The following is a 26,021-nucleotide window of genomic DNA, read 5'->3' on the forward strand; positions in this document are numbered from 1 at the left end:
CCTGAGCTCCACAGCGTCGGCCAGAGGGCGCTGTGGTCGCCTTGGTTAGTCTTCTCTCTTAGTGTCAGTTTACGAGAGCGGCAACCTACGTTGTGGCATCGTAACTATCGACACTACTCTATTAAAGCAACAACAAGGATTGTCATCGTAGCAATAGTCTTTCGTTACACTTGTACATCCCTTCATCCAACCTGACCTTCTATACCAATACTGTGTCAGAAATATCACTGTGTCAGAAAACCTGTAAGATCCCCTTGTATCTGCCAGTATCATAATTATTGTCATTCTTACTATCATTGTCACTACAGTTATCAGAATTAATGGCAACAGTTGCTGTAATACAAGTACTACCAGTATTAACTGTTGTTGTTGTGGTCTTCAGTCCTGAGACTGGTTTGATGCAGCTCTCCATGCTCCTCTATCCTGTACAAGCTTCTTCATCTCCCAGTACTTACTGCAACCTACATCCTTCTGAATCTCATGGTCTCCCTCTACGATTTTTACCCTCCACGCTGCCCTCCAGTGCTAAATTGGTGATCCCTTGATGCCTCAGAACATGTGCTACCAACCGATCCCTTCTTCTAGTCAAGTTGTACCACAAACTCCTCTTCACCCCAATTCTATTCAATACCTCCTCATTAGTTATGTGATCTACCCATCTAATCTTCAGCATTCTTCTGTAGCACCACATTTCGAAAGCTTCTATTCTCTTCTTGTCCAAACTATTTATCGTCCATATTTCGCTTCCATACGTGGCTACACTCCATACAAATACTTTCAAAAACGATTTCCTGACACTTAAATCTATACTTGATGTTAACAAATTTCTCTTCTTCAGAAACACTTTCCTTGCCATTGCCAGTCTACATTTTATATCCTCTCTACTTTGACCATCATCAGTTATTTTGCTCCCCAAATAGCAAAACTTTACAACTTTGAAGTGTCTCATTTCCTAATTTAATTCCCTCAGCATCACCCGACTTAATTCTATTACATTCCATTATCCTCGTTTTGCTTTTGTTGATGTCCATCTTATATCCTCATTTCAAGACACTGTCCATTCCGTTCAACTGCTCTTCCAAGTCCTTTGCTGTCTCTGACAGAATTACAGTGTCATCGGCGAACCTCAAAATTTTTATTTCCTCTCCATAGATTTTAATAGCTACTCCGAATTTTCCTTTTTTTTTCCTTTGCTGCTTGCTCAATATACAGATTGAATAACATCGGAGAGGCTACAACCCTGTCTCACTCCCTTCCCAACCACTGCTTCTCTTTCGTGCCCCTCGACTCTTATAACTGCCATCTGGTTTCTGTACAAATTGTAAATAGCCTTTCGCTCCCTGTATTTTATCCCTGCCACCTTTAGAAGTTGAAAGACAGTATTCCAGTCAACATTGTCAAAAGCTTTCTCTAAGTCTACAAATGCTAGAAACGTAGGTTTGCCTTTCCTTAACCTTTCTTCTAAGATAAGTCGTAAGGTCAGTATTGCCTCACGTGTTCCAGTATTTCTACGGAATCCATACTGATCTTCCCCGAGGTTGGCTTCTACCAGTCTTTCCATTCGTCTGTAAAGAATTCGCGTTAGTATTTTGCAGCCGTGGCTTATTGAACTGATAGTTCGGTAATTTTCACATCTGTCGACACCTGCTTTCTTTGGGATTGGAATTATTATATTCTTCTTGAAGTCTGAGGGTATTTCGCCCGCCTCATACATCTTGCTCACAAGATGATAGAGTTTTGTCAGGACTGGCTCTCCCAAGGCCGTCAGTAGCTCTAATGGAATGTTGTCTATCCCGGGGCCTTCTTTCGACTCAGGTCTTTCAGTGCTCTGTCAAACTCTTCACGCAGTATCGTATCTTCCATTTCATCTTCATCTACATCATCTTTCATTTCCATAATATTGTCCTCAAGTACATCGCCCTTGTATAGACCCTCTATATACTCCTTCCACCTTTCTGCTTTCCCTTCTTTGCCTGAAACTGGGTTTCCATCTGAGCTCTTGATATTCATACAAGTGGCTCTCTTTTCTCCAAAGGTCTCATTAATTTTCCTGTCGGCAGTATCTATCTTGCCCCTAGTGAGATAAGCCTCTACATTCTTACATTTGTCCTCTAGCCATCTCTGCTTAGCCATTTTGCTCTTCCTGTCATCTCATTTTTGTGACGTTTTTATTCTTTTGCCTGCTTCATTTACTGCATTTTTATATTTTCTCCTTTCATCAATTAAATTCAATATATCTTCTGTTACCCAAGGATTTCTACTAACCCTCGTGTTTTTACCTACTTGATCCTCTGCTGCCTTCACTATTACATCCCTCAAAGCTTCCCATTCTCCTTCTACTGTATTTCTTTCCCCCATTCCTGACAATTGTTCCCTTACACTCTCCCTGAAACTCTGTACAACCTCTGTCAGTTTACCCAGGTCCCAGCTCCTTAAATTCCCACCTTTTTGCAGTTTCTTCAGTTTTAATCTACAGTTCATAACCAATAGATTGTGGTCGGAGTCCACATCTACCCCTGGAAATGTCGTACAATTTAAAACGTAGTTCCTAAATCTATCTCTTACCATCCATATTCACCTGCTATGTTTCCTTCTCTTCGTTTTCCTACTCTCGAATTCCAGTCACCCATGACTATTAAATTTTCATCTCCCTTCACTACCTGAATAATTTCTTTTATCTCATCATACATTTCATCAATTTCTTCATTAACTGTATCAGTTCATTATTTTGAACCGATGATAGAGCTTGTAGACCACGCACTGCATCAATAATATTTTTCCCTCTTCTTCTTTCGCTGTCTCTCTCTACCCTAGGGTGGGGCGGGTTCCTAAGGGTGCTAAATCATTCTCTGTCATCTTTCCAGGTCGGCCCAATGGTCTTCTTACTGGGAGAGTGCTCTCAAACGCCTTCTTAGGAATGTGTTGGTTTTCATTCTAGCCACATGTCCATCCCGTTGCAGTCTTCCCTCCCACTTCTTAATTTCTGGACGATAGTAGATTCACTGATAAAGTCCAGTGTTCTTTCGAATCTGCAGGTCCAGACTGCAGACTGGACGCTTCCCCAGGTGGGCGGGGGTGGCGGGGGAGGGGGGTAGGGGGGGAGGCACGACACTCGCCCAGTTGTCTGGTGGGTACTGTGGAAATTAAATACTTGGGGTGGACGAAAGCCAATGAAGACGATGTCAACGGCTCGGATGACGGAAGAGAATTTTATATGACATTCCAACGGTAGAAGAGGCAGAAAACATCTCTTCAGGACAGACAGAGCTCGGAGCCAGTGATCCAAAATATCACTGAGCAAGTTTGGATCCTGGACGCCACGAGATGGCAGCCCCATCAACAAGCTTAACCTGTGCAACACTCGTGATGCGGCCAGGGGATTTTATATATGCTGGCTCACATCAACGATATGGCTTGGATAATGGATTATTTGTTCATAGTCCATATAATTTACTCACAGTGCCACTTCAGACTTTCAAATCATTTTAAAACTATTTGTCATAATGAAATTGTGGTTTCTTAAGTAACTATGAAGAAAAAAAGTTACTATATGTGTGTGAAACCCTGGTCTGGTGTAAAGAGGATCTGATGACCCATAACACATCAGGCTAAATAAATGAATAAATAAATAAATAATTAGGCAGCTGACCATATGATGGTTCCAGTGTGGGTTTGGCAAGGCAGTTACAAATGTCTCATAATTCTGGCTGCCATATTGTAATTTCTTTAGGACTATGTACTATTTTTAATGTTCAATATATTTCTCCAAAGTTCACAGCATATAATTATTACTACGTTTAAAACAGACTTCCTAGGCGCTCCTTGTTTCATGCTGTATTTCTATGCTTCCGTACTAAATGCCGGTAGTATGCAGGAAAAGTGGAATCTCGCATTTTTCCTTTTTTCTTCTGTTAAATTCTGTTAAGAACTATTCAACGATCTTCACACATACCAGGTGTGACCATAAAATAATGGGAATATTGTTTTAAGACATTTTATTTCAAAAACGTACATAATATTATCTCACGCTCTCGGTGAAGTTGGGCCCTTCTAGTGCATGAACTGGATCTCAGTTCCGGGGTAATTAGTGAAAAACAAAGATTCGTTACATGTTATCACTCTTTCCAAGAAATTAGGATCATTTGCAATGGTATTCAAAGTGACTGTACAAACATTTTCACAGGCTTCTTTTGTTCGATCGCGAGAATTTTCGGTACCAGTTTCGCGCACACTTTTCTGATGTTGAACTGACTATGCAAAATTTTCCCTATGCGTTCATTGTCAACTCCTACAGTGTCAACAATCTATTGAGTACTCGACCGATAGACAGAATCAGATTACTTACTTTTTTCGATATTTTCGTCCGATTTTGATTTTGAAGGACTTCCTGGGCATGATTCATCTCCATCATCCTTTCTAACGTATTGGAAACGCATGAACCAATCAAAAATTCGCGTGCGTGGTGAAAAGTTTTTGCCATACATTTATTTTACTAAAAGATCAGTCTCAGCAGCAGTTTTTTCACGTTTCATGTTAAACTTCACGACAATTAGATGCTCTTTTACTGCACTTAACATTTTTCCGGCGAAACAAAACAACAGCTCTTGGTCAAACGAAGGTCACGGGCACACTGACTTGCCTGCAGATAGAAGAAATGCCGTATTCGACTCAGAAGGCTTCACGATTCAATGTTATTGGTCGTTCATCTATATCCCAAATGTGTTTAGTCTGTGACAGCAGCAGTCCCATTTTTATAGTCACATCTCGTAAGTACGCATCTGTTATTCAGGCTGGCAAGTCGAATGTCCATCGTCGAATAAGACAATAAACCGAACAAGTAACGCATTTAGCTTTGAAGGTGGTGGAGTTACGGAATGAATCACAAACAATTAAATGTGTGTGGCTTCGTTTATGACTTGAGAAATTCTGTCGAAAGAGTAGGTTTTCTCCTCTTCCACTATTAGACTTCGTTTCCTCTTACTTCCGTAGGAGTATAACTTGAAGTATAGATATCTTCAACCCGATGGGTTGTCTGAAAACAGCAGTTTTTTACTGAGCTTAGTACTAATGGCGATGTCACGATTTTCGCTTTATCTGAAATGTAAATAGCCTTATCCAGACATTCAAAGCAGGAGAGTTAAAATGTGGATCTGGAATTTGCAGTTTGGTAGTTCCCATATACAGCTCACTGCCAGAGATCAATGAGGCAATAAGTCGCAGAAAACATCCCGGAACTGGTTGGGGATTCATTGTGATACAATATAAATACGACAAACCTAGGTAATTACGAATAAAAATTTTAAAATCTTAGCCGGCCGTGGTGGTCTCGCGGTTCTAGGCGCGCAGTCCGGAACCGCGCGACTGCTGCGGTCGCAGGTTCTAATCCTGCCTCGGACATGGATGTGTGTGAAGTCCTTAGGTTAGTTAGGTTTAAGTAGTTCTAAGTTCTAGGGGACTGATGACCACAGCTGTTAAGTCCCATAGTGCTCAGAGCCATTTTTTTTAAATCTTAAGCCATGAAATTCTTAATATGAGTCTGCGAAATTTTAGTTTTGAAAAATACAGACCGCTTTAAGGACAATGAAGACGAAGAAGAGATGGGACCAGTCACAGACAGGGAAAGAAGCCGGAAGTTTACATTTTTCTGTAAAACAATTCCAACATTCGTCTCATTTAGTTAATGTAAACCACTGGAAACTGAAATAATGCCTAAATGTAGGATGAAACTATTTTTCGCTAGAGAATTAATCACCACTGCAACATTTCTGTCAGTGCACTCAGAATAACATATTTACTTCTTAAGAACTGATGTAAATGTATTTCAGCGAACATATTTGTTGTGACGCCTCCCAAAACTACCGTACATATTTCATTCAATCAAAAGTGTTTCCTTTATTGCGAGGCATAGGTCCACGTGCTGTTCGCCAAAAAGACCCAATGGTCTTATGCTTGATTTCGGCTTATCAGTACTCACAGTTCTTTTTAAGACACAAACCTTTTTTTTTTGTAACACAGAACATTGCACCACATGACATTTCAGCTATATTTCCAAATAATTTTGTTGAATTAACCACCCAATTACGCACAGTAACGCAATACCGGACGCTTCCACATTTCCGCATGTTCACACGTGTATGTCATAACTCTGCGTAACTTAGTTGCAGTTTGGTCGAAAATGATGACTGACACAACGACATCTCTTATTGGTCTCACTGACCATATTAAAAGAAAATCGTGTCTGTTGCATCGCCCGCTAATGTTTCGGAAAAGACACACATGCTTTTGATCGAATTAATAGATTAAAGTACTTGATTCTCATTAGAGAGATACAGATTTTATTTCCCCATTGGGTTATCCATTTTACGTAAGTCACTTGAGGCGAAGCGATGGTTCGTTTGAAAAAGCTAAAGCCGATTTCATCTCTCATCCATTCCAATTGGAGCTACCGCTCTGTCTCAGACCAACCCGTCGTCGAATGGATGTTGAACTCTTATCATAGTTCCTTTCTTTTTTGTACCGAAAACTTTTATCAACTGCTACGGACTCTTAACGCAGCATCATTCGAATTTCCAAATATTTCATCAGGTAACAAGCTACATTTCAATTTTTGGTTGAATGTGGTCAAGGTAACCGGACATACGTAGCTTCCAATTCCACATAGGATATAATTTTATACTGCAAGTGCCACTAACAGTATATCTTTTTCTCCCATAAACCAAACCGTCATCTCTTCAAAAAAGGAAGTATTTGTACCTTTTTTTCTATTAAAGATCCGTACTGGGCAAGGTAGAGTATTCGTTAAAACACAGTACTGACATTCGATAGGATGACTTTTTAAATCCTCCTCTAGTTACCCAGAATTAAGAGTTACCTGGTTTCCGGAAATCTCTTAAACTAAGTGCAGGTATGTCCTCTGCAATATCACAGCTCATTGCCTACCTCATCCCTACACAATCTGAACTTGTAGTTAATCTCCAATAACCCTCAACGGGGCGTTAAGCCAAAATCGTCGTTCTATTCCTTGTTTTCTTACATGAAACGTCCTGCAGTCTAAAGTTACGAAACGCAGGCTATCTCACTGTAAGGCGCTCAGACCCACTATGTAGGTGACATTTCACAATGCACAGATAAAAAACCCGAAATGTTTAAGCATGCTGGGTCGCTACTGGGATGTTTATGTTTGTTTTCCTGAAGAGGAATAAAAGTTAAATTGCAAATAAACGTATTTCACGCTATCAAGACAGTAACATAAAATGAGATTAAAGCCATAGTCAATAATCTGTGGAAACCACAGACCAATATTTGCGTTTCACTTGGAACGTACGATGTTGTCGGTCTCTTGCGGTGATGAAATTACCGTCCATTCGACGTCTATCGGGTTCCACTTTGCTGTGCTGCCACAGTTCCTACTCGCATCTGTTAATTAGAACAGCAGTGTGAGAACGCCAATGCTCGGTGTTCAAAACACAGGATTGAAGTACGACTGTTACGCGGGGTAAAATTACGCGCATGAAAAATCAAAGCGTGCCTTTGTTTCAGACTCCGAAAAGGCCGCATAGACGTCAAGCATCATTACTGACACACGAACACTGGCTCAAAATCCATGGTGCGCTCGTTCTGAGTGCCCAACTCCTCGCAGGCGATTTTCGCCAACAGAGAACTGACAGCAGATATTCCGCTGGCGCTTTTGTCACATGCATAACACGGTAAACACGTTTGTACGTAATGGAAGTTAAACGTCTTACTGAGTTATTCATAGATTTCGTTTAATTTCTAGATAATTTACAATTTTTTGCTCATAAAGTAGAAATTAACGAGCTGTACATTATTTTTTGTTTCACATGAAATTAAAGAAAACTGAAGTAAGACGTAAAGCCTTTCCCCAACAAACTGACGCCATCGCAGCTCTCATGTCTGAAGAAAGAACGTGCAAGCACAGATGTAAATGTCTGTCTTCTACACGTATAGTATGTGAGTCAAAGTGCACTTGGACACAGCAATCCAGATTTCTCTTTGTTTGCTTTCATCACATGAAGTTACTGCCAAGAAAGGGCCAATAGATAATTACCACCTCTTCTTTCAAATGGTTCAAATGGCTCTGACCAATATGGGACTTAACATCTGAGGTCATCAGTCCCCTAGACTTAGAACTACTTAAACCTAACTAACCTAAGGACATCACACACATCCATGCCCGAGGCAGGATTCGAACCCGCGACCGTGGCAGCAGCGTGGTTCCGGACTGAGGCGCCTAGAACCGCTCGGCCACAACGTCCGGCTACCTCTTCTTTATCCATAGGTATTTGTGCTCCATGACTAACGGCTCCGGCGTAAAGCGAAATTAAGATATTACATCCTTCTTCTAAAGGTATCTATGTCCCACACTCATACGAAAATGAGTTGTTCCAAACGACCATGCACCGCCCTTGAGCTCAAGAGATTTACTCTCAGGTGACAACAGTAGGATTCCACCTAATATCAAGTCGGGTGTTTTGCCAGGCGCAGTGCAGCACCTTGATGTGGCATGGACTTAACAAGTCGTTAGAAATCAGCTCCAGGAATATTGAGCCATGCTGCCTCCATAGTCATCCGTAATTGCGAAAGTGTTGCACAATTTTGTGCACAAAACGTCCTCTCGGTTATATTCCATAAATGCTCTATGGGCTTCATGTCGGGCGATCTGGGCGGCCAAACAATCCGCTCCAAATGCCCAGAATGCTCTTCAGACCAATCACGACATGATGCACTGTACGCATAAAGGTTCCATCGTTGCTTGGGAACATGAAGTTCATGAAAGGCTGCAAATGGTCTCCAAGTAACCGAACATGCAGAGGACCCAGTCCATTCCCTGTAACCACAGTCCACATCATTATGGTGTCACTGTCGGCTTGCACAGTGATTTATTGACAACTTGGTTCCATACCTTCCTCGGGTTTGCACCACACTCGAACCCTACCATCAGCTCTTATCAACTGAAATCGGGGCTCATCCGAACAGGCCACTGTTTTATAAACGAAATGGCTCTGAGCACTATGCAACTTAACTTCTGAGGTCATCAGTCGACTAGAACTTAGAACTAATTAAACCCAACTAACCTAAGGACATCACACACATCCAAGCCCAAGGCAGGATTCTACACTGCGACAGTAGCGGTCGCTCGGTTCCAGACTGTAGCGCCTAGAACCGCACGGCCACTCCGGATGGCGTTTTATAAACGTCTAGGGTCCAAATGACACGGTTACGATCCCAAGAGAGGTACTGCCGCGGACGTCGTGCTGTTAGCGTCGGTCGTCTGCTGCCATAGCCCATTAACGCCAAATTTCGCCGCACTACCCAAACAGTTACGTTCGTCGTACGTCCCATATTGATTTCTGTAATTTCTTCTCGTGGGTTTGCTTGCCCGTTAGCACTGGCAACTCTACGAAAACACTGCTGCTCTCGGTCGTTATGTGAAGGCCGTTGGCCACTGCATTGTCCATGATGAGAGACAATGCATGAAATGTACTATTCTCGGCACACTCTTGAGAGTATGGATTTCGAAATACTGAATTTCCCAACGATTTCCCAAAGGGAATGTTCCATGCATCTAGCTCCAACTAGCATTCCGCGTTCAGAGTCTTTTACTTCCCGTCGTGCGGCCAAAATCACGCCGGAAATTTTTTCGCATGGATCACCTGAGTACAAACGGCAGCTCCACCAATGCACTGCCCTTTCATATTTTGTGTACACGATACTACCGCCAATTGTACATGTGCATATGACTATCCCACGACTTTTGTCACCCTCGAGTAAACTTTACTTCGGAAGTTACCGTTTAAAAAGCCATTTTCATTTTTTCAGTTAGAGTGTTTCGTTATCTCGCGATCTAATCTTTGCAGATACGAGTACTTTGCAGAGATATTTCTGCAACCAGTATCGACTAAAGACCATCGCTATCGTTGAAGTGTCTCTCTGTGATGTTAGAAGCAAGCTTTTCATACTGCTTTTCTGGTTGTATTCTCTAACCAATGCTTAAGCGATTGACAGCACGTCGGCTAATAGCTTTGAAACCAACGTTCTGTTCCTGGTTTTTCACATGTACAGATGACTATCAGGGGTTCCATGCGGTTGCCGAAGGTTTGCCGTCTTAGTGTGGTAGCTCTATTTTTAGCAGGGGTATCTCATACGTACGGCTACTCTGTTAAATTACTCGTGAGGGGCTTGAATTTCACAGGTAACTTTTCCACTGTTTTGTATGCTAAACTTGCAATCAGTTTTGGAACTGGCCATGTATTCATCCTTATAGTGCTGGAAACGATTTTTACCGTTGTAAAGCTAACTGGTATGAGTATGCTTACAGAATCTGATTCTTGTCCCTCTTTACGAAACATTATGCAGCCAATTCAGTTACTAGTTTCTTCATTTTCCATGATTTTCGTTGTGTTTTGTATGGAAATGAGTTCATGTAATGCTGATACATCCAACTTGTGTTGCGCGTGTCTTTGTGATGTCAAGGGGTCATGTGCTATTATGTTCATTAGGTTTTAAAACGATTAAGTAATTCAAATGCAGATACTATTTTTCATTTTAGCCTCCCTGACCATTTATTGAATATTTACGTGCATTTTGGCATAACCTTTGACTGCTCCCATTTCGTAATCGCCTGTTAGGAGACGGTACATTTATCTCAGCAACTGGTGGCATTCTATGACCATAATTGAAAATTTTCTCAATAACAGCATTCTCTGTTTTAACAATATCTAATCCTGTTCTGATACGTCCATTTTCAGCTAGAGAGTTATGTCTACATAATAGACACAGCTCAGAGGCACGCTATACCTCACCCTGCTAAACCTCACCCTGTAGACACTATTCATCCTTTAAATACTACCTCGAATAAAGTACTATATCGATGTCTTGGCAAACAATGATCATTCAGAGTTTTCAAACATCATTAAACTGATTGCGTTATATTGCCAGTAGATGGCATCTAACCTTGTCCAGAGTTTGAACCAACTTGTACAAGTTTAAAGTACAGCAATGGCGCGCTTCGGAAACCTCCCAGAAAAACGTGTGCTACATTTGGCTGCACTTTAAACCATCGTATCTAAAGAGCGGATAAAGATTATCGGATGAAAAAATTTCGTTTTGACTTCTTCCATTTCGTACAAGTTTAAACTGTACAAGTGCGCGCTTCGAAAACCTCCCAGAAAAACGAGTTTTTTTACGTTCTGCATTTACCAGAGAACGGATAAAGATTATTGCCTAAAAATTGTTTCGATTTTATTTGTCCATTTATCTAACTTCGTGCAAAGTTTGAACCGATTCATACAAGTTTAAAGTATAGAAGTCGCACGCTTCATACACAACCTATAAACACATTTTTGACATAAAATCTGGATGGTGTACATGTAAATGGTGTCATTAGCTGAGTATTAATTTAAGCCCAGTTAAAAGTTTTTACCAAAAGAATTAATCGATTCGAACAATGTGCCTGTGCGCAGGCTCTAGTTCGTCGATCAAACCTTTCTTAATATACTGCAACATAGTTACAGTAAGACAGATATCCGATTGGCTATACAAATTTCCGCTGGTCCGGGCTAACCCAAAAACTTTTTACCCACTGTTCCTAGCTCAAGTAGAAACCGAGCACCAGCACCTCCCAAACTTCAATTTTGCACTCGGCCTTTTCAGACATATTTGTTACAGTGCTTTCGCGCTGTAACGATATGTTGTTTGTGGGTATAATGGAGTCTTTAGTGCCACATTGCTTGAAGAAGCTGTATAGTGTCAGTGATTTAGTGAAACATCTTAGAATTGGGAAACGATCAAGATTTTGTCGATGATTATCGTAGAAGTGAAAACTGTGAGAAGTTCTTGTAGCAGGCTTTCTGATAGGAGATTTATTCCAGTTTATTATACAGTGGAAGTAACATTATTTTCTTGTTGTTTCATTCTGTGTTAGTACCGGCTTAATTTGATGGAGGAATGTACGAAATTGTTTTTACTAGTACTTTATGTGCAAATATTTCTTCTAGTTGAGGTAATATTCTTGTTAATTTGCATTTATCAAATTACCTGGTACATTCCATTCAAGGTCTTACTGCGAGTTCAGTGGAGTTGGGTTTGCTGTTGAGCATAGCTGGCAGTATCTCCTACCAGTCAGTTGTTCACATATTTTAGACAGAAGTCGTCTTTGCAACTCATATGGCTTGTTATAACAAATAATTTCAGTGTAATGTAAGAGTAGGGTGATTTTGCTCGTAAGTTTAGTAAGGGGATTTACTGTCCATAGTGAAGGATTCTAACCCTTCCCAAATCTCCCAAGCCGCCTCCCTGTGGTTGGACAGATTCAGACTCAGAACACATTTGAGTCTAGAACCGTTCTAAGATGTTTCGTAGTTGTGGAATATATTGGGATGCAGTTTCCTTGATTTTCTACGGTTTGTGTAATTCTTTTTAGTGGATTTCGTATTCTGAAAATTTTTGTGTGCAACTGGCTTCTAGTAGTACTGAACATCCTGTGCTGTAAGCAGTAATGTCTCTAGCTTTTAATATCATTTCTCTACTGTCTTGATCAGTCCAAAATCTTTGTTAAGTGATTAAAAACCTTTGTTACTTTTGAGGACTTTTGATATTGCTCATTAGATGCTGCATTTGATTCCTTCTTGTTTTGTGGAGATACTGTTGCGTCTTGGGCGTAGCTGTTTTGTGCATTAGTATTTAGTTAGTCACAGATTTCATTGAATTAACGGAGAGCGATCTTGTTTTTTGTCAGTTTTTGAGTTATCATTATTGCGTGGTCTGGTGTGTTACTCTGGGGAAGTTGATTATTTTTTCGGTGCTTTCGATATTAATTATAAAATAGTGAAGGTTTGTATTGAGTTAGACATCTTTAATAGGTTGCAGGCAACTATATAGGAAGCAAACAGAGATTCTGCAAGTGAACAGATTGAAAAATTAATGAAAACAATGGAGCCTAAAACTATGGAAGTCTGACTGAGAGAATAAGAGCTGATACTGAGCGGTATAAGGTCCGGGAGGCTGTTACGCAAGTTGAACTTGCAGCTAATGCAGCAAAGCCGACTATGTAGCTCAATAGTCAGGTGACATTGAGTAAACCATTGCTTCTGATTTAGAAGTTATGGTTGTTCAAGGACAAGTCTATATCTGCGCTTGATAATCATAGAGTAGAGGTCAGGCAACAACTGGAGGTCAAATATATGTTAGAGTTCACATCAACAAACAAACAAAACAAAAAATTAAGGTTGTAGCAAGAGAACGCGATAAACTCGGGGAAGTAATGAGTGTTAAAATGGTCTCGTAACACCAAAAGGTAGGAAAACAGTCTGGGAAATCATGAGGGAGATTGGTTAAATGAAATAATTATAGTTATTGACGCTACTTAAATCTGATACCAAAGCAAGTAATGGAGAATGAGTCACCTGTTCAAAATTTGGAGCCACACTCAATGGCTAACATGAGTGTTTCCAAAGAGTAACTGCTCAGAAGCAGAGGACTAATGACCAAGATTAAAGAGATGTGAGGTAAATTCAGAACTGCTATGACTCAGTTTAAGGTAAATAGTACAACTCACTGCAATGTCAACAAGAACTGAAGTTTCAAGAAAGGTCTACCATTCCTGCAGTGTAATGCATGTTTTTCTGTTGCCAGATTATTATGAAGCAGTGAATAAATATGTTGTGAAACTAAAGAGAACAGTAGAGTTCTGGTGCACTTGAAAGTTGGTGAGTTACAAGTGAATGGCTTTCCGCATGTGTTGTTATGAATTATTTGATGTGTCTTTCCCATTAGATGATGTGGAATCAAAGTGGAGAAAGGTTAGATTTGAGGTCCATTATTTACAGACTGTGAGAGGAGTACCAGCAGACCTCAGTGTAGGAGTGTTTGGCACTACTAGACTTTTGGGTCTGCTCTATTAGCGTTCAATATCCAGTGTTTTATGTTTTAGTTAATAGTATTTATGTGAGTAAGCATGTTCTTGTTGCGTATTTCGTCTAATGACAAACTTTTCAGAGTTCATGAGGCAATTATCATGTGTTTGATTCCACATTTATTTATGTAAATGACGGGTCTGGGATGACGTGTAGTGATTTTCACAATGAAAGTTATGCTCTCCAACTTGTTATGGATGTTTTTCCAAGTATTTCTGTTTATTTTTCTTGTATTAGTGTTTTACTACTATGATTTGGTAACATTCTGTGTGCGGTACCATGTGTGTGTGTGTGTGTGTGTGTGTATGTGTGTGTGTGTGTGTGTCTGTGTGTGTGTGTGTGTGTGTGTGTGTGTGTGTGTGTGTGTATGTGACAACTGGTACGAGAATTGTATAGCGCTGTTCATATAGCAGTTTTGAAGTGGGTAATTTGATAAATACGTAGTTTTTTACGTACATTATCTTATTAACGTTTCTGTTGCCATGATGCTAATGTTTCAAAACTGTGGCAGCATGGTAGAATCAAACGGGAGAGTGACTGTGCTATGTTTTTTATAAAGCTTGATAAGTGACCATATGAGTAGATATCTTCTGAATAATGAGGCTTAGAAGGAGATTTTATTTTATTTATCGTATCCAAGACATCACCATTTTACAAAAAGAAAAATTATATTACAGTGCAAGAGAAGCAGTTATAATACAATAATACATGGTTATAAGGTAAATAAACTACAATAATTTAGAAAAGTATGTATCATATAATGATAAGCGCTAAGGATGCGAAACAGAGCGATTTTCATATTCCACGTGAAGCCCAATACACTGCAGCTTGAATAGCCTTGACATTTGCTTCAAATAGGTCTTGAGTCGAACACGGGTTGTTTAGTTTCCTGCAGACCAGTAGGTGTTGTGGGTCTTGCTGTTCTCCACACTCGCAGGGCTCGTCTGCACTGATGTAGCCCCATTTTTCGAAGTTTGCTCTGCATCTTGATACGCCTGTTCGTAGTCTATTCAGGGCTTTCCAGGTCGTATATGGGAGTTCAGAGCCAGCTGTGGGTTCTTCCCTGGGGCTATTCCCTGGTCTTCCTGGGTCCACATTGTACCACAGCTCTTCTCGTCGTGCTCTAGGCGATAAAAGAGTTGCTTCAGTTGTTCGTAGAAAACTCTTCCTTGATTTAAGTCGGCGAGGTTGAAGATTGTATCCGAACATTGGATGCCTGGGATCTGTCTCCTGTTTATGTTTCTCGATTTCTGCGGCAGCCCTTCTTCTGATGTCTGGCGGGGCTATGCCCATGAGGTGGTACAGCTGCTTTTTTGGGTTTTGGGCGGAGGCATCCTGTCACGATGCGTCCAGTCTCATTCAATGCTATATTTACTTGTTCAGCGTGGGTGGAATTTTGCCAAACGGGTGCCGAGTACTCCGCAGTGGAGAAACATAAAGCTAAAGCTGACGTGCGGAGAACTGTAGGTTGCGCTCCCCATCTGCTATTTGTTAGCTTGCGGATGATGTTGTTCCTGGCACTCACTTTCATCTTTGTGGCCAAACAGTGTTCGTTGTAGGTGAGAGCACGGTCAAGTTTAATCCCAAGATATTTTGGTGTGTCGCAGCGAGATAGATGTTGTCCCTTCCAGCTTATGTTGAGTTTCCTCCTTGGTTCCTTATTACGTAGGTGAAAAGCACAGACCTGGGCTTTTGCTGGGTTTGGCTTGAGGTGGTTATTATCATAATAGTCACCCAGCTTTTCAACTGCTAAAGTTAATTTACTTTCTACCTCTTCAAAGGTTTTTCCCTGGGTGGCAACGACTGTATCGTCTGCATAGATGAAGGAGCGAGCGTCCATGCTGATCGGTTGGTCACTGGTATAAATATTATACAGCAGTGGGGCGAATACGCTACCTTGAGGTAGGCCGTTTTTCTGGGTCCGCCATCGGCTCTTCTTCGACTGCAGCATGACAAAATACCGTCCATTCTGCAACAGGCACTGGATGAATTGCGCCAGTCGGTAGTCTTTTGTGGTGTTATATATTTTTGATATTAACTTACTGTGGTTTATGGTGTCGTAAGCTGCTGTAAAGTCGATAAAGGCTGCACCTGTAATTTGTTTCCGCTCGTATCCATCTTCTATGTACTGTGTAAGGTTGAGGATTTGTCCACAGCATGACCTCCCTGGGCGGAATCCTGCTTGCTCTTTAATTATATTCTTGTCTACATGTTCTGAGGTGCGGTTAAGGATCATTCTTTCTAAGACTTTATAGAGCTGACAAAGCAGGGAGATAGGCCGAACATTTTTAGGGTCTGTGGGGTTTTTTCCAGGTTTTGGTGGGGTACACGAAAGGAGCCTCCCCGAAGATCATGACAACGTTAGGCCTGTGCCTAACGGCCAATCCTTTCAACACCAAGACACCACAAAAAGGCTTTTATCAAAGCCAGCGCTAAATATAATGTCCATAAACATTGAAGGGCTCTCTTATGAGAAAGATGTGCTACTTGCTGTAGCATGTAAAACTCACAACTGTGATCTCTTACTAATCCAAGAGACCCACATTGGCCCCACAAATAGAAGACCAAAGATCCACGGAATGAAATTAGAGGGAGATGATACTGACTGATAAACAAGAAGGTGCCCATATGAGAGTGTATATAGTTTTACTTTGCGTAAGTCGGTAGAGTACATGATCTGACAGAGCAGTGAGAAGTATTTATAGTGGGTATGTTTGAAATTTTCTTGGGTTTTCTGCTCTTAGTGAGATACTTGTTCTATTTTTTGGATCCTATCGGTTCAGTTTTCAATCTGCCGCTTGTTTGTTTGTGCATCTGAGTATATGAGCTGAAGACTGTTATTGATTGTTCCATTATTGAGGAAGGATTATTCAAATGTGAGGATGATATTGTGCATCCATTGTGAAATGAGAAGATCAGGCTGGACCTTTGAAGGATATACTGTCTGTGTATGTCAACCTCAGTTTCCAATAATCATTACATTTCCTGCTGTTGGATATTCAGTTAATGTTTTGTCTTTATGTAAGAACAGATTATCTATCATCGTGCTTGTTGTTACAGCAGTGTGAGTAGGTTAGTCATTATTGGATAAACGTGTGTCCATGTGAGTGTTCACAATGTATAAAAGGTTTTGGTCTTCTCATCAATGTGGTTTGTGACTGGAAAATTTGGAGTTATGAACGTCGTATGCTTCTAAGATGAGATGTAGGGTATGGGATGGTTGATGAGTAGTTTCCTTATCCCAGTGAGGTTATTCTTTGTGTCATATACTCCTGGCGCTGGTAGTGAGTGTTATTTACAGGGTGGCTTAGAAGTGAAGTTTGTGTGTTTTGTTGATTCCATCTAGGTGATGAAGACATTGTGATTTCTGGTGGCATTTCGGATGTCTTAGTGATTTGATGACGTGCGAGTTGAATTTGTTGGTTTTTCATCAGGAAGAGATTGTGTGAGATGATTTTCTAAGTGTGGTTAGTGAATGTAATTAGCAGTTGTAAAGAAGAGTTATATCGGATAGGCTTGTTCCAGAAGCTACTGGGAATATGAGTATTACCAGCGCTTGAAATGCGTGGACTGTGCCTTTGCGATGATAGTTTGCTGGCCTGGGATAATAGGACTGTTCCCAGTTTTAAAGATTTCGTATATTCTTTGCTACTGCAGGAAGCATTACAGCCGATTAAGGAAATACAGAAGGAACTGGTAACCTTGAAATGATTAAAGTATTCTATTTCATGACGATTGTAATGAAACTTTAATTTTTGCTCGCCTTTAAATGAAGGGACACTAATGATACGTGATTTTCAAATTGAAGCTGCATTATGTTGCTTTTACTGAAGGATAAAAAAATCATTATATGCTTTAGCGCTACCAGTGATGTGTGATGGTTATTGTGGAAACAAGGACATGAAGGTTACCGAAATGTAAGTGTGAGTATGCAATTACACTTTCTCTCAGTTGAAATTTTTTGATGAGTGGCCATCGTGATGATTCTTGAACGTGAAATGAGTTAACGGTGATGAGAAACCTACATAATGACACATTTTGAGTCATTGTGTAATGTTTATGGGTATCTTCTGTTGTGTAGTGGACTACACAGTGGCTGCCGCTGAAACATTTCATTGGTGGTGTCAAAAAAAAAAAAAAAAATCATCATATCAAACAAAACATATAAGGAAACAGAACACTTATTACAACAGCGCCCTTCTTACGCACAGTACCTCTTTGATATATTCTCGGAGAACATGATAGCAAGCGCTTGAATACGATTTAGAGAGAGAGAAAGGTTGCTTTAACTATCTTTTTCGCATTTCCACATGATATATAAATCGTAACAGAAACTCCGGAAACAGCTCTCGCACATACAAATGTACACGCGCCCATATATATCAACAGCATAATTCTTCACTGCTCACAGAGATGTGAGGGGTGTTTTAATGTGTGGTTGTATAAGATACTTGTGAGAGTTCGGGCATTAACTACCACGTTCAAACTACACTGTCAACCTTAGAAAACAATTGCGCTCTAGCCGTTAGCGTAAGTTTTGTGAACTCCACTTTGCTCTGAGTTGCACTTGTTGGTTGTTTCCTTTTCTTCTTTTGAAATAAGTGCAGAGAGCAATCTTGCTCTATCACATGGTTTGAATACGACTCTCACAAAACCTGGTGCAATCAGCCATCCATATGCCCATTATTACGTCGGTTCTGTCTTTCAAGGAGCACAGAAGTCAGAACACGGACGAAGGCTGCCAGCCCTGTGAGATGGAGGCGTGGTTTGTCCCCTCAAACCGCTCTTCCTCCCTCGACAGCTATAACTCCTCGTTTGTTTACGTTCGCGGCCGGCTGCCAGCAAAGTGTCCAATACAACATGAGTGCCAGTACGAGAAATAATAATCCATGCCTAAATTATTCGAAATTTTAATCTGGATTTTGGGAAGCAAATTTAGTCAAATTACCAACATTTAAAACTGAATGCATTGTACTCACCAACTGCAGCAACTCCATGACTTTGAGAAGACAGCTTCAAAATAATTAGGACGAGCGATATTGTAAATCCATTCATCGTTTCTTCTTGTTGGCAATTGAATCTATCACTCTTGAACTGAAATCTTCAATTTTACACATGAATGACTTTCCACGAGATAGCATCCTTAAGCTACGCAGTCGTTCTTCTTTCACGGTGCTTCGCAGAAACGTTTTAATTCTCTTGAGCATTGAAAAGCACAGTTCAGCTTACGATGTCAAGACAGACATCCCAATCAGCAGTTTCAAAACTCTAACAGTCTCTTCGAAAGCGTAACAAAGCTCATCCTCTAAAATCAGAGGAATCAGCGAAAGAAACGGAACTGCACCAGAAACTACTCTCAACTTAGCCCTACCACAGAAGACTTGAAGCTCACGCTTCAACTTTTTTTTTTCAGGAATATGTATGTATCTGTAATTTCAAGGTATTTGTCTCGAAACTTTGTGATGTATTTGTGAAACTGATTTATGTCAAATAATTTGGCTGGAATAAGGTTTCCAGTGAACTAAAAACGTAATTTTATTTCAGAAAGGATGGCATCTCACACTTCCAAAATATCTCTTTTTTTGTACTCATTAAGAATCCGTGGCTTCTTGGCAGAAACTGTTTCGTCATTTTTGAAACTAATCTCGTTAACGATGGAGTCAATGTCATCTCTGATGTTTTGCGTTACCGCTTCAAAGTTCTGGATGTCTCGTTTTGCTTTGATCGGTTCGGTCGTCTTCATCTGAAGCTGATTAACAAATATATCTGCATGACGCATTATCTTATAGAAAAACGATAGCCAGAAAATTTCGTAATCTCGCAGTCTTTGTATTTATGAACCAGCTTTCTCAGTAGTAGAAAATAGTTTTACGTTCTCACTTGTTTCAGTGATTTCCATAACAGTAATAAGATCTTCCCTGTCTTCATAAACATCTTTTACTACTCGCGAATGGTAATTCCATCTCGAGATGCGCACATGGGGCAAGTCTTTAGTCTTTTTGAATAATGCTATGCAACACTTTTGATCTGTGTGGCGAGATAGAAAAGAAAGAATATGTATCTGAAAGGTGCCCAAAAAAGGTGCAGGCTTTGTGATCAACAGAGGCTGCCGTTGACATGATAAGGATGAGCTGTTGCCCATGACAGTGGATATAGTTTGCATCTAGATATTTGTCTTTAACTGATTTCTGCACGCCGGCCGGAGTGGCCAAGCGGTTCTAGGCGCTACAGTCTGGAACCGCGCGAGCGCTACGGTCGCAGGTTCGAATCCCGCCTAGGGCATGGATGTGTGTGATGTCCTTAGGTTAGTTATGTTTAAGTAGTTCTAAGTTCTCTGGAACTGATGACCTCATATGTTAAGTCCCATAGTGCTCAGAGCCATTTGAACCATTTGATTTCTGAACGACATTCGACATGCCACTCGTAATGTGTGCACCGTCGTAGCTCGAGCTATTAGTTTTGCTCGGTCATCGCTAATTAATGGTTCAGTTTCTTTCAGAACACTCTCAGATATAGTATGAGCATTCTGACTTTCTGGATTGATAAAGTTCCAAAATCTGTCGACAGATTTTCCTTCAATGACATAGCGCAAAACAACAACCAATTGAAATTTGCAAGACACATCTGTGGTTTCATCCATGCTATTGGAACATAACCGGCACGTTTTATTTCCTTACAAATTTCAACATGGTACATTTCCAACACGCATTGCAGTAGTTCGTTATGAACAGTCTTAGAAATGCCTTTGAACTCTGATGCTTGACTGAGATGAACTTGAAGATCTTTATCCATGTAAGCACTGAACTGAATTAGCTCACGAAAAACTCTCTTATTTTCAGAGGCATTAGATTCATTGTCACCCCTTACAGCCAGTTCCAAAGCGCCACAGAACCGAATGCAGTTTACAGTGAAACTAATGTATGTCTATCCTTTTTTACACTTTTGTTGTCGCTGTTCGTTTTTTTCTCTACATTGCGAATCTAAATCTGCTGAATGTCGGTTTGACTTAGAAATGAAAGAATACGTACATTATTCATGTGTTGCTTTGACATTTCAGTACCTTCATTTTAGACCATGTATGCCCAATATCAGTAATTCCGGCCTTAAAAATGAACATCACCCCCACAAAACACACAAGGAAACCAAAAAGCAGCGTTATTTTCTTCACAGCCACGAATCTGTTTGTTTTTCTGGTAAATTTCTGGACTGAAATTACGACATCGACTTTTTGTTTGCTGCTGCAGATTCACATTCTGAAGTGACATACCTAGTGTATTTATCAGCAATTTTTCACTGAGAGTCCTGTCGCCAAATGGTGTTTTTAATAACTCACTCATTTAGTCAATGTTCGCAACTGTCACAGTCAACTGAATTTTCAATTACAGATAATAAGGCGCACACATATTGTCAATTACCCGACCTTACAATAACTACAGCATGTTTGTACAGAACTGTATTACACAAATGTAACGAATATAAACAAAATACTACACTGTAGTTGGGAAAATAGATGCTCAACAGGTGGTGAATAAGTTCTGTACCAGCAGCCCTGCTGTTGAGAAATACACAAACATTGTGATAATCCTCTTGTTGTTGTCGTTGTGGTCTTTAGTTCGGAGACTGGTTTGATGTAGCTCTCCGTGCTACTACATCCTGTGCAAGCTTCTTCATCTCCTAGTACCTACTTCAAACTACATCCTTCTGAATCTGCTTAGTGTATTTATCTCTTAGTCTCCCTCCACATTTGTACCCTCCACGCTGCCCTCCAGTACTAAATTGGTGATCCCTTGACGCCTCAGAACATGTCCTACCAACCAATTCCCTCTTGTAGTAAAGTTGTGCCACAAATTGCTCTTCTCCCCGATTCTATTCAGTACCTCCTTATTAGTTACGTGATTAACCCATCTAATCTTCAGCATTCCTCTGTAGCAACACAATTCGAAAGCTTCTATTCTCTTCTCGTCTAAACCATTCATCGTTCATGTTTCACTTCCATACGTGGACACACTCCATACAAATACTTTCGGAAACGACTTCCTGACGCTTAAATCTATACTCAGTGTTAACAAATTTCTCTTCTTCAGAAACACTTTCTTTGCCATTGCCAGTCTACATTTTATATCCTCCCTACTTCGACCATCATCAGTTATTTTACTCCCCAAATAGCAAAACTCATCTACAATTTTAAGTGTGCCATTCCGAATCTAATTCCCTCAGCATCACCCGATTTAATTCGACTACATACCATTATCATTTTCTTGCTGTTGTTGATATTGATCTTATATCCTCCTATCAAGATACTGTCCATTCCGTTCAACTGCACTACCAGTCCTTAGCTGTCTCTGACAGAATTACTATGTCATCGCCAACCTCAAAGTTTTTATTTCTTCTCCATGGATTTTAATTCCTACTACGAATTTTTCTTTTGTTTCCTTTACTGCTTGTTCAATAAATAGATTGAGTAACATCGGGGATAGGCTACAGCCCTGTCCAACGCCCTTCCCAACGACTGCTACCCTTTGATTCCCTTCGACTCTTATAACTGCCATCTGGTTTCTGTAGAAACTGTAAATAGCCTTTCGCTCCCTGTATTTTACCCCTGCCACATTCAGAATCTGAAAGAGAGTATTCCAGTCAACATTGTCAAAAGCTTTCTCTAAATCTACAAATGCTAGGAACGTAAATTTGTCTTGCCTTAATCTATCTTCAAAGATAAGTCGTAGAGTCAGTATTGCCTCACGTGTTCCAACATTTCTACGGAATGCAAACTGGTCTTCCCCGAGGTCGGCTTCTACCAGTTTTTCCATTCGTCTGTAAAGAATTTGCGTTACTATTTTGCAGGCGTGTCTTATCAAACTAATAGTTCGGTAATTTTCACACCTGTCGACACCTGCTTTCATTGGGATTGTAATTACTATATTCTTCTTAAAGTGTGAGGGTATTTCGCCTGTATGATAAACCTTGCTCATCAGATGGTAGAGTTTTGTTGTTGCTGGCTCTCCCAAGACTATGAATATTTTTAATGGAATGTTGTCCACTCCCAGGGTATTGTTTCGACTTAGGTCTTTTAGTGCTCTCCACACAGTATCATATTTCCCATTACATCTTCATCTACGTCCGCTTCCATTTCTATAATATTGTCCTCAAGTACGTCATCCTTGTATAGATCCTCTACGTACTCCTTCCACTTTCTGCTTTTCCTTCTTTGCTTAGAACTTGGTTTCCATCTGAGCTCTTGATATTCGTACAGGTGGTTCTCCTTCCTCCAAAGGTCTCTTTGATTTTCCTGTAGGCAGTATCTATCTTATCCCTCTAGCCATCCCTGCTTAGCCATTTTGCACTTCCTGTCACTCTCATTTTTGAGACGTTTGAATTCCGTTTTGCCTGCTTCATTTACCGCGTTTTTTAAATTTCTCCTTTCATCAATTAAATTCAATATTTCTTCTGTTACCCAAGGATTTCTACTAGCCCTCGTCTTTTTACCTACTTGATCCTCTGCTGCCCTCACTATTTCATCTCACAAAGCTACCCATTCTTCTTCTATTGTACTTCTTTCCCCATTCTTGTCAATGGTTCATTAACGCTCTCCCGCTGAAACTCTCTACAACTTTTGGTCCTTTCAGTTCATTCAGGTCCCATTTCCTTAAATTCCCACCTTCTTGCAGTTAAAAATCTACAGTTCATAACCAACAGATTGTGGTCAGAGTCCACATCTGCCCCTGGAAATGTCTTACAATTTAAAACCTGGTTCCTAAATCTCTGCCTTACCATTATATAATGTATCTGAAACCTTCCAGTGTCTCCAGGCCTCTTCCATGTATACAACCTACTATTATGATTCTTGAACCAAGTATTAGTTATGATTAAGTTACGCTCTGTGCAAAATTCTAGCAGGCGGCTTCGGCTTTCATTCCTAACCCCCATTCCATATTCACCTAATACTTTTCCTTCTCTTCCTTTTCCTACTATCGAATTCCAGCCATATATGACTATTAAATTTTCGTCTCCCTTCGCTATCTGATTAATTTCTTTTATCTCATCGTACATTTCACCAATCGCTTCGTCATCTGCGGAGCTAGTTGGCACATAAACGTGTACTACTGTGGCAGGCATGGGCTTCGTGTCTATCTTTGCTACAATAATGCGTTCACTATGCTGTTTGTAGTAGCTTACCCGCGCTCCTATTTTCTTATTCTCCATTAAACCTACTCCTACAGTACCTCTATTTCATTTTGTATTTATAACCCTGTATTCACCTGACCAAAAGTCGTGTTCCTCCTGCCACTGAACTTCATTAATTCCCACTATATCTAACTTTAACCTATGTATTTCCCTTTTTAAATTTTCTTACTTGCCTCTCCAATTAAGGGATCTGACATTCCACTCTCCAATACATAGAACACCAGTTTTCTGTCTCCTGATAATGAGGTCCTCCTGAGTAGTCCTCGCCCAGAGATCCTAATGGGAGACTATTTTACCTCCGGAATATTTTACCCAAGAGGACGCCATCATCACTTAACGATACAGTAAAGCTCCATGCCCTTGGGAAAAATTACGGCTCTAGTTTTTCCTTGCTTTCAGCTGTTTGCAGTACCAGCACAGCAAGGCCGTTTTGGTTAATGTTACAAGGCCAGATCAGTCAATCATCCAGACTGTTGCCCCTGCAGCTATTGAAAAGGCTGCTGCCCCTCTTCAGGAACCACACGTTTGTCTGGCCTCTCAACAGATACCCCTCCATTGTGGTTGCACCTATGGTATGGCTATCTGTGTCGCTGATGCATGCAAGCCTCCCCACCAACACCTAGGTCTATGATTCACGTGGGGGCGGGGGAGAGGGATAGTCCTGTTAGTTTCAATATATGAGGGCATAATTATACTCAAACTATATACAGCTGTTTACGACCATATTTAAGCGTATTATTTCTGTATTCAATTTAATTAAGCATTTATTTATGTTTTCGAATGCATTAGCATCAACTTGCAGAACGATTGCACCACTGTATTAAAAGAAGTTTGAGCTCTGATGTATTCTAACATGGGTAGGTTCTGCATTTTACTGCCCTCTGGCGGAAGGAACGCAAAACTCGGAGTCAGAGCAGCTGTGGCTCCATATCCGCCATAACAAGATTGAAGAAACAGACGGCCGAGGCTTACACACAGTGTTTGTAAGAGCAGCCGGTGCCAATCTGCAGTTGAATCCAAGCTTAAAAAAACTACCGCGAGATCACGCGAAGCGAAGTGTGTCTCTTCAAATCAGTGACTACATGCTCTGAAACAATGTTTTATGCGCAATTAGCATATATTTCCTTCTTTCTTTTTCGTGTAAGAGGTGACATGGCACCGTGGCACTATTTTAGGAGCCGCCCCTGGGACTATGTTAGACTGTATGTGAGGACAGGAACCGTGGATAATTTTGAGTACTGTGTTTGAAGAAGAGAATAGAATCTTTCGAAATGTGGTGCTACAGAAGAATGCTGAAGATTAGATGGGTAGATCACATAACTAATGAGGAAGTATTGAATAGGATTGGGGAGAAGGGAAGTTTGTGGCACAACCCGACCAGAAGAAGGGATCGGTTGGTTGGACATGTTCAGAGGTATCAAGGGATCACCAATTTAGTATTGGAGGGCAGCATGGAGGGTAAAAATCGTAGAGGGAGACCAAGAGATGAATACACTAAGCAGATTCAGAAGGATGTAGGTTGCAGTAGGTACTGGGAGACGAAGATCCTTGCACAGGATAGAGTAGCATGAAGAGCTGCATCCATCCAGTCTCAGGACTGAAGACCACAACAACAACATGTTTTGATTGCTCTTCTCCCAGTGATAGTGGAATGTTGGATCCAAGAAAACTAGCGTATTATTTTGATTGTGTCACTGTCTTTTTTAGTGGTGATTGTTGCCTTGTGTTAGAAATAATGTTTGTATTTCACAACATTTCCTTTTGTCTAGCTGAGCTGTCTGGTTAACTTACAGTTACTGTTCATTAAATGCAACAACCAGTTTACTGTTACCAGTCACCGTCTGGAAAGTGCTGGTTGCAAGGTTCGTATAGCAAAAGAGAAGACATTATCACAAAGTACAAAGA

Source organism: Schistocerca americana, chromosome 4, assembly GCF_021461395.2.
Source record: "Schistocerca americana isolate TAMUIC-IGC-003095 chromosome 4, iqSchAmer2.1, whole genome shotgun sequence".
NCBI lineage: Eukaryota > Metazoa > Arthropoda > Insecta > Orthoptera > Acrididae > Schistocerca > Schistocerca americana.